The sequence below is a fragment of the Mesitornis unicolor genome, unplaced genomic scaffold (assembly GCF_000695765.1).
Source record: "Mesitornis unicolor isolate BGI_N332 unplaced genomic scaffold, ASM69576v1 scaffold35053, whole genome shotgun sequence".
NCBI classification, from domain to species: Eukaryota; Metazoa; Chordata; class Aves; order Mesitornithiformes; family Mesitornithidae; genus Mesitornis; species Mesitornis unicolor.
The window spans coordinates 79,210-89,390 of NW_010173234.1; positions in this window are offsets into that span (position 1 = coordinate 79,210).

Consider the following 10,181-nt stretch of genomic DNA (forward strand, 5'->3'; position numbering starts at 1 on the left):
GATTGACAATGGGAGAAGGTGGCAAAAGAGAAAATTTCTTCTATTTTCATATTCCTGAATTTACCTGCCTTTGGCACGACAAGCCTTACGTTCAGTGTTTCCACAACTTAAGCAGCACACTTCTCAGCTGTGCTCCTTCCTCCCTTGTGCTGCCATCAGGCAGAATTCAGTCATAAAACACCTCCAAATTCTTAAATGGAGAAGTAAACTAGAGTATAGATGTTTTGTTTTGTTTTGGGTTTTGGTTGGTTGGTTGGTTTTTTTGTGGCATACTCCTAGGCTTGCTTTCTGTGAGGCTAGATGACTGCCTGTCTTGAAACAGATGCCCTCAGTTCTCAAAGACATGACTTGAGGGTTTATCTTGGAATTAGGTGATTTTAGGACATTCGGCAAAGCTGATCCATTTTCCAGGGATGAAACACGAAGAGAAAATGGAGCTTGTGGAAAAGTGCTGAAGGATTTTTTTTCCCCTAATGATTACTTAGAACAAGTAAACACGGTTTCTAAATGTAGATTAAGATCTACAAGGACTAAGCAAACTGAAAAGCAAAAAAAAGAACTAAAAAAAAAATCCCAAAGTGTGTTTTGAATCTCTCACAGGGGAAAATTGTATTCTATCACTATAGTATCCTGTCATATCTGGTAAATACTAAAGAAATCCCAGCTAATTTCATCTTAGGCTCTGTATCAGCAAAGACTACATGACAGGACACCCCTTACCCCTGCAATTCTGCAATGACAGCAGTGTGTTGGTTTTGGCTCTGCAACTGTTAAAAGATTTTTCACACTGGACTTGGGTATAACTTATCTTGGGTTAAATTAAAAGTGCTATGAGTAGAATTTACCTCTTTGCCTTTGGTATGGTAAATCTATGGATAGGTATCTATGCCCTGTTTTTCCTTCCTTTCCTCCTCTGCTCTAGAATCAGCAGAAACGTCGTCACTGACTTCTCAGAGAGCCCTATGTACAAACAGAAGGATTTGCACCAAAGTATCTACTTGATATAAATTTATAAATTAATAGATCTTTACAAAGATTTATGTAAAAGAATACTATTTCAGAAATGTTTATGACATGAGACCCTAAATAACTGTTTTGGCAAGAAAAAGATTTGTTTAGCAATTTTTCATTTTAAGTTGCATCTACAAAATCAAATTTATCACTCACATAAGAAGTGTGTATGAATTCACGGTCTTCAATGCAGTCCCATCTGTTTAGGTTAGCAGCTAATTTAGGAGTCTGAAGTTAGAAATCAAAAGCTGGGTGGGCAGCTGACCAAAGCAATCTTGCTCTCAAGTGCTGAACATGTGTAGCTCTCATTTATAGCAGGAAAGGGATCACCACTTCAATGATAATAGATATTTATTCTATTTAGGAAGAATAGCTTCAAAGTTTGGCCCCTTATTGAAAGGGCTACAAAGCTCCCTTCAAAATAGATAAAACTATTTCTTCAAGTCTTTTCAGATGCAGAACTCTAACCTGTATGTTTTCCTCTTCAGACTCCAGATACCAGATTCACAGATCAATCTACCACAGAGCTTTGGAAAAAGAATGTTGCGATTTTAAGCTCATTAATAATCAACACACAAAAAAAACCCAGAAAGGCTATGTTGATTTGTTTTAAATAAGGAAGCACCAAACTGACACAAACATTTTGGATTTAAATTACTCAGCATTTGTCCAGGTTACCATCTTGGGCCCAAAGAAAAGTTACTTGTGACTGATTTCCCTCCTTGCAACTCTTTACAATGTAACTTGTCCTATGTCTAAAGAATATATCAAAATATGCCCTGTGAATCACTGAGGTACTGCTCCATTTATATCTCGTGTCAATTCCCACCAGAAGAGGATTTGGGACCTTTTAGGACTCTGGATTTAAATAGGAAGAAGTCATTGCAAGGTCAAGATTTTCTAATCTTTCTGAATACAACAAATTAATTACTTGCAAGTCTTGGTTTATTATTTCATCTTCTGTTTTACAGTGCAAATTCAAAAGTAAACCTCCTTGTCAAGAAAATGAATGCTTAGCATTTATACAGTGTTTTATGAATTTAAACAAACTTGTAAACACATCAGTCCTCCTACAAACCCTGTTTTCTTAGGATGTTAAAAGATCGCAACATTGGGCCATTGATGTAGTTCACCGGAGTGACCCAATCCAATGCCAAAGACTTGCTGTTTTGTTTTCTTTTTTGTTCCCTAGCTACATAGTTACTGACTTCTCTGGGACAACACATACTTCACAGTCAGTGCAATGGGACCTCACTTATGGTATGGAAATCACAAATTTTGACATCTGTGGAGGCGCTTTGGACTTACACCAGCACACCCAAACCCAGACCTGTCATTCCATCTACAGATAGCTGTACTTCTGGTGATGCAAGGAGTCCACAAACATACACCACATCCACCTGCCTGTTTCCTGGCTGTTTCTAGATGTAGCTTTGCTAAGCAGACAGAAAGGTCCCTGAAGGAACACTTCTGTCTGGAATGCACCCCACAGGGGCAGGTGCACTTTTCCACAATGCCTCAGAGCAGAAAAATAAGAGTGCTCACAAAGTCTGGAGGGGGGAAGAAGAAACACTGTGGAGAGCTGGTGTCCTGCAGGTGTTTTTGCAAATACAGAAAGAGAGGGGAATACATGTTTCTTGGTGGCGGCAGTTCTGGGTTCACTGCGATGAAACAAATAAGCAAAGAGGCAAACCCCAGCCTTGCTTCCACAGCTACCATGGGGAAGGGGCCGATTTCGCAACCCCTGCTTGTACAAGCAGCCCTGAGGCAGGAAAAGGGACCGCTCGCACAGGTCATTGGAGCAGCTGGCCCTAACGGAGTGCTCGTGTGGGAGCACGTCTCACCTCTGTGGTCTTCGACGTGTCTCATTGGCTCCTCATCACATAGGCTGCAGCATTAGCAAACGAAAAATCCAAACCAACAACCAAGAACATAGAACTCTAACCCACTTTATGACCTAAATTAAAGCAAAGCTCAAATGGGTCCTAGATTCAACTACCCACAACACATAAGAAGTTTAAAAATAAATTAATAAAGCTAAACCAGGCTGCAGTCTGAAATACACAGTACAGTTGAACACCTGTAGCTCTTAACATACCTGACAAGAGAATTTGGACATTAACAACAGGTTAGGAGTGATAGGTATCATCATGTGTGTATCATCAGTATTTCTGGGTTTTAAGTTGGAAGCTGCATCTACCTGCAGGATGATAATGCAGCTGCATGTCTAATTGCACCAGAGGGTCTCAGCTTCGCAGAACCAAGCCTCTTGCATCCATTGAAGTCAATGAGTTTGAACCAGCAACCAAGAGAGGAGATGAATAAAGACACCTCCGTAAAAGTATTTAACATTTAGTTTCCTTTTAAACAAAAGGCTTATATTTTTTTCATAGGCTTTTAACTTCACATATGAATGTGCTACATACAGCTGAAAACACAAACAGGAAGGCTGTTAAACATGGGCAAAAAGGTAGTATGTATTGCACAACCAGTGTAAACATGTGAAGAAAATTGCTAGAATCCTACAAATTAGTTTTAATTAAAAGCACCCAATATCTCAGTAAGCAGCTGATAATTAGCTTTATTATTGTAATTTAATATGCTAGACTTCACAATCTCTGTGAATGACTCTACTTTAGAATCATTTTAATTCTATTTTTAATTTCCACCTCATCACACAGCTCAATGTAAATAATAGCTACAAAGATAAGGAGTGGTCCTTTCTGAAAACTAAAAGTCCTAATAAGCACTTCAGTATCCATACCTTTCTGTTAAAATAAAAAAAAACAAACTCAAATCACCAGGTCTTTCAAACAACTGCATTAAAACAGAAAAAAAGGTTAAACATAAGTGGATCAATTTCTCTCCCTCTACACTAGTTCCATATGCAGTGTTTTCTACAAAGTCTAGGGAGATGTTTAGTTTATTCAGTCGTTTCTCTATTCCTGCCTAGTGTAAATTGTGGTTAGCTACACAAATTGACAATACAATTATGAGCATACAGTCAAATTTCAATGGAGAGCTCCTGTCTGCAAAACGGAGGAGCACAGTAATTCAACACACTGGAGTAAGAAAAGAACCCTCAAACAGTGCAGATGTGAAACATTTCTATGTCTGGCACATGTAAAATTAATTTCTGTGTTAGTGAACAATTGAGAGGGTGTAAAAAAAGTCGTCTCAAAGATCCTACATAATTCTCAGTTCTTTGGGAATTCTTTGTCAAAGCACTGAGAAATGATAAAAAGTGCGTCTGGTATGCACGTCTGTGTTTTTCATATGCGCTCTTCTTACCATTCTACTGTGTCTGAGCTACATTCATGTAACAATTCATCATTAAAGGAGATAATAAAAAAAATCCATTCTTTTATTGACTTTGTGTGCAAATTACTGGACTTGATATCATTGCAAATATGAAAAACGTGCTTCTTTCAATTTTTTGAATTGCAACCAGAGTTGTTATAAATTGTTTTCACAATATGAGAAAAATATGAAGGTAACTTTCCTAATTAAGGTCACATTTTATTAACTCATTAAACTCTGTCACCTTCATTCACTAAAAATCAAGCAGAAAAGTGGAATAAATTCACCATGACAAAGAAAAGGCACACATTTCCATCTTCTAAATAAACTGACTAAAAAAAGGTAAGGTGTGTAAATTAAGGCACTCAATCTAAGAACACAGCACATTCTCAAGTGGCCAAATTGAGCTCTTGGATATTCTTCCAGGGCTATCACTTGAGCAAAGACAAGCAGCAGATGCAAAACTGTACGTTTTGTATACATATATATGTATATATGTATATGATTTAAAAAATGTAGGATGTCCTCAGCAGAGCATATCTAAGTATGCAATAGTGAAAACATAAAGGGATCCCTTTATGTCTAGAATTGTTATTGCCAAGTGTCCCCAACAACGTATCAGTAGTCAATTTGTCCAAATTATAGGATGTTTCAATAACTCTGCTTCATGATCACAGAACTGCTTCCTAATTTCCCTTTGAACTGTTCAAGCTGTTACAGATTATTAAAGGATATTATCAGCCTGAATAAGGATATTAGAGATATGTGTGATTTTTTTTTCCCTAAATAAACCTAAAACTAACTCCTAAAATTACTATAATTGAAAGAAATTAGCAAGTTTCTTCACATTACATGTTTCAGTTAACTCACTCTGCTCTTGCAAATATTTTGGACACTGCAAACAGTTTCAGCTTTATATTGGAATTGCTTCACTGTTCTCAGTGAGTTGGCACAAGTGGAAAAATAAAGCAATGCAGCGGGGAACCAGATCTATCTTACAGAGCAAGTTTCTCTTTTACTGAGAAAGCTAGAGCAAACGCGATCAGAAGAAATGTAAACTATTCACGTGAAATACACTTCAAAATAAGCTAAAGAAGTGGACAGTTCCCATTGCTTAAAAAAAAAAAAATAAAAAACAATTTCAGTGTGACTGCTCTTCAAAAATTGCAATCTGAACCATCTTTTGAGGCATTTATACAAGAAGCATGAGCTGCCATGCAGGTCCCAAACCTGCGCTGTCCTACACCCGTGAATTTACAATGGTACAAATAAAGCTAAGAACATGCATGCATCTCTTCAGGACTAGGACCTACCTTTGCAGTCACCACACTGTGTTGGTAGTGACCTGCTCAGTGCAAAAAAACCCCCCTGCAATCTCTTCTTGTTCACCAGGTGAAAGCACGGAGGAATGTGTCTTAAAGGAGAAGGGCGAGGCAGAAACAGTTGGCCTGTCAATAAAGATGCATCACAACATACCCTCAGGGGCTAACATAATTCTGTTTAAATTTAGGGAGCAAACAAAACTGTTGGCGACTCCAAGCTGTGGTTATGTTTATGTATAGATTACAGATGTAGGGACAACAAACCATAGTTGACCTTGGAAGCAGGGAGTTTCCCAGCCAAAATCGGTCCATTTTGCTGGAGAGCCACTAAGGAGATAAAACTTCCACAGCAACTTTGGATGAGGGGAAGGTATTAAAGTAGCCTCCTGTTTAAAAGTTGCCGTAAAGCTGACAAGACTGAGGCTGCCTATCTTGCCTCAGATGGAGTTCACACCCGTCTCTAAATGCTGTTCCCCTCCAGTAGGGGAAAAAAATAATCTCTGGATTACAGAAAAGAATACCAATGAGGAATAGGTGTTTCCTCTTTTGACTCTTGCATTGAGTTGCAAGCCTTTAAAACAGCTTCCTAAATAATCATACTCCCAGAAAAACTGACAAGAGCCCTTACCTTTCACTCCTCGACTGACATAATGTATTCCTGGTGCTCTCCTGAAGGTGTTTAGCAATTGCATTTACCCCAACGGCATTTGTCCAGCAGCAGAGCCTCTTCCCCTCAGGGGGAAGGATTCCGAGAAGACAAAATCATTCCCAAACTTTTCTTTCTGTTTGTTTTTATACTTCCTAGGAAAGTGAGGTTTGTCACTTGGGAGGGGAACTGTGGCGGAGCCCACTACAGTCCCAGCAGCACATCCCACCTATGCTCATAAGATGACAACTTTTTCCAAAGGTCACGTTATTGGTACACTACATTTTACTATTTTATTATGTTTGCTTTGGTCTAATTCTGTTATTTTTAATAATAGTAGAAAGTTACGACTAGTCAAAATGTAATCAAGTACATATGTGAATCTTGACTGGAAAACAATAAAATTCACTATGGACCTAACTCTGCACATAAAACAGAAAAAAAATCCCACAAGTCCTCAGTGGAAGTTTTCCTGACACAATTAGGCTGTGATCCATGACTTTTGATATCCTCTGGACTTTTAAAGAAAAAGTTGCCAAAAATGATCTGCCAGAACAGCACACGATTGATTATGCCCTTGTTTTCTGTTGCTGAAATACAGACTGGACCCATTTCCTTGTTTGCTGCAAGACCATGGCATTCTTACACTGTGGTGTAAGAAGTACCTAAGCTCAAATAAAATACGCCTGGAAATGTTTTTGGCTTCATTTTGGAGTTATCCAGTTTTAACTATGAGAAACAAGTTTTGCATTATTGTAAAACTCCGTGGATTGATTCTCCACTTACATTTCTGCATTGCTATGCAGTGGCAGTAGCAAGCAGAGCAGGTTTTTGGTATTGAGGTCCACAAGGGAAAGGAAAACTGCTACAGTAACGCTGAGATGGAGACTATTGCATTTTTTATTGTACACTGCATGTAACATAAATGATAAAGGTGTCATTCATGCTTATATAAGGAAATACACAACCAGAGCATTCCGAGAGAGAGAGCATTGGCAGCCTGGAGCAGAGGTGGAAAGTCACAGGTGTATGACAGGCTTGTCCCTCTCCTGCAAATCCCGAGTGTTGAGTAAAAATACACCAACTCACTCGGAGTTAAGCAGCCACCCTGGGGAATACTCAGCTGGGATAAATTATGCACATGGGATCAGCACCCGAACTTCTCCAGTTACTGGGAGCATGAAGGGTAAAGAGAGGAGTCCTCTGCCCCGTCTGCCCATCCCTATGTTGGGCCAGAAAGATCAGTGATTCCTCTTTAATTACCAAGGTCCACCAGTCCTTCCTGACTGAATTAGTACAGTCAGTACAATTCCACATTATGCCTCTGCCTTCCTCTTGCTTCCCGTGGAACCTGTACCCTGGAGGTAGAGGACTCTTGCAGGTGTCTGTACATTAGGTTTGAAATCCTGGCTCCTGTGGATGTCCAGCATTGGACTTTCATTACCTTCAGTCTGGTCAGTCTTCTCCCTCAGTAGATAAACCTGCCTTCTCCTTGGCTTTTTATTGTAAATTTACTTTATTGTAAGGGGTATTAAAAAACCCAAAGAAATAGAAATCAAACTTGCAGTATAACAAGTTCTGACCTTAGGCTACTTTACTCAAAAAAAAAAAAGCAAGAAAGGAAAGGATCACATAGGTAGTCAACAATATTAGTATTTGTGAGAAAATCTTTAAGGTTGGAAGCGAGTCTGGGATAATAGAAACTTGAACTAAAAAAAGTGCAGAGCTCTGCAGTATTTTGGACACTTCCCCCGCAGAGTTCTGCAAAGGACAGCTATCATTTTAAGAGTTCTTGGTCTTGCACTTGGTCTACACTTAGCTTCTCATGTCCACATGCAGCAGTTTCAAAGGGTTTGAGAAAGCAATAAGGCATACGACCATCAAACTAAACTTGGTAGAGCTTCACAAAAGATTGATCTATCTTTTGAGGGGGAGCAGGAAATACATCGCTGCTAAGCAGTATATGCTGCATCTTTTCTCAAGTTTTAAAACATACATACATACATATATATATATATATGTTAAAATCAAAGCAGATCATGTCAGTACTAGAAAGAAGCTTCTGCATGCGAGCAATGATACTTTTTTGGAAAAGGGGCATACTATAAATTACTGTATGCTACCGTTGTATTAACTCACGAAGAGGAATACTGGGCATTTGCATGGTAACATGAACAAATCCATTCTCACTTTTTTGACTTATTTCCCTCATTAGAGAGCAAAAATAAAAATAAACAAAGTCACTAAAGGGAAAAAAATTGGTTTGGAAAATTCAGAAGCAACTATATTTTCATGTAAGAAAGTAATCCCATCCTTAATTTTTTCTATTTCACTAAGACTCTGAACAACTTAAACTATGCGATTCACTAGCAAGACAAGAGAGCAGTGCCACAAGCCGCTCAGAACATGCCCCTGCTTAGTTGATTCAGATAAAGTCTCTCCAAGTATTTGGAAGGCATTTTAGTACTTATTTCTAAGTGTAATATATTAATATGCTTTTTCTTTACATTTCAAAGATCATTTATAATGCTTATTAGAAAGTCCCACTACACAGCACTCCAGTATGCATGTGAGCTACAATTGATGTGAAAAGTCAATTGAAGCTAACAGAATGCATCTTTTAAAAGATTTGGCCCTTACAATGCACTACAGCTTCCAATTTTAAAACTAGACTATTAAAGTAAAGCAAATGGGTTGTTAAGGTGAATGCATGAAATACAATCAAGATTAGATACCTGCTTTATTTCATTTGGGGTTTTTTTGGATGGCTGAACAGTAAATGCATATGGATGTAGCCTTGGTAGCATCTTGCTATTGAAAAGGAAAATACCTAGTCAGGAAGCTCTCATTCTAACTTCTGATCCTCACACAAAGTCCTTTGAAAACACTACTTGCACTTACATGTGTAAGCAGACTCAGTGCAAGGAAATAAAAGAAAAAAAAATAAAAGAAAAATAGAGAAAATAAAAATAAACATTATATTCTTCAACAATAATTTACATAGTTTTTGAGCCAGTGGCCATACCAGTCTAAAAATTCTTGCATTCCACAAAACATGATTTTTCTGAAGTAATTTGCAATCATAAGCGACACTAACACAGTATTATTAACTTTTAATAGTTTTGGAAGCAGAATGCTTTGCACAGCATCCGGCAGCGTTACCATACCTTCCAGACCAAGGCAGAAAAGTAATCCAAGAAGTAATCAGGTTTCTTTAAGGACAAAATTAAAAGTTTCCTTAGAATCGACTGCTGCCGTGGGAAGACGTTTCTTCGCACACAGACTTTCTGACTACACGCATCTCGTCTGACAACGACTACGGAGCGAAATCGTCCCTTCCCAGCGAAGGTAACTTTGCAGGGTGAAAGAAAACCTCCAGCTGCGAGGGGCTGTATCGCAAGGAGGAAAACTTCTGACGGCACCGCTATTCGGAAGTCACCAACTTCTCCTCTAACGCCGCTCCCCTCAAGCGCGCAAAGGGCGCTAAATTTACAAGTTCCTAATGGCTTTTACGACCTCCCTACCTGCCTCTCCTCTGCAAATTACAGGCGCAAGCAGTTTCAACTCGGGCTTTGAAGGACCCGAAGTGCTGCAGCTGACCCGAAGAAGCGAAAGGAGACCGGACCGCACCACTTCTACCCTAGAGCAGCGCTCTCACCGTCCCGTCGCTTTCTACCCTCCCCTTTGAACCAATGAACCCCCCTTCTCTGCCAGATCCTTACGGCTGCTTATCTCTGAAATTTTAAGAAGGTGCTCCGAAACGCCTGCATATCACCCAAACTGCGGCGCAATGTTTTCAAATTTAAAAAAAAAAAAAGGCAGATGGGACAGGGACGGATGGGATGGGATGGGGGACCTGTCTTTTCGGCTCCGCAGTCTCCCACTTTACGCTCCTAGCAACT